We start from the raw sequence: 567 nt of genomic DNA, 5'->3' as shown, positions 1-567 counted from the left end.
CATATAACAAAACACATGTAGAGCTCAGGATCATAGCATGCACACATTAATCATGGCAAAAATGACAAAATGCCATTTGCTGAAACAGATCTGACGAATTTCTCACATAGCCCTCTTCCAACAGCATTTTGGGGATGCTATGAGATGAGATGAAATGATGCTATGAGATGAAATGATGTACTCGTCGAGATGAACATTTTTATATGCTACACGCATGAATCGGAGCTACGGATGCAGAGTTATGGCATGCCAAAGTTTGCAAAAAAAATTAGGGTTCGGGGATGAAAAGTCAACCGAGTGAAATAGATCTCAGATCCGGGCGGTTACTGTAGCTTCGCGCGACGAGGTTCGCCGGAAATGGCCGCGACGGTGGCCGGAGTTGTCGAAGACGAGGCGGGGAGGTGCTCCCGGGCCGAATCTCGCCGGATCCGGCCGGCGAGGAGCCGGGGCGGCGACGGGAAGGCGGGGCGGAGCCGGGGTCGGCTCGGGCGGCACGGTTAGCGAGGAGGCTCGCCGCGGCGGAGCTCGCCGGCGTGGTGGCACGCGGCGACCGGCGCGGGAGGAGGC

Source organism: Triticum aestivum, chromosome 3A (genome assembly GCF_018294505.1).
Source record: "Triticum aestivum cultivar Chinese Spring chromosome 3A, IWGSC CS RefSeq v2.1, whole genome shotgun sequence".
In the NCBI taxonomy this organism is placed as follows: domain Eukaryota; kingdom Viridiplantae; phylum Streptophyta; class Magnoliopsida; order Poales; family Poaceae; genus Triticum; species Triticum aestivum.
The sequence above is the reverse complement of the archived record's forward strand: the minus strand, read 5'-3'. Positions refer to the sequence as shown.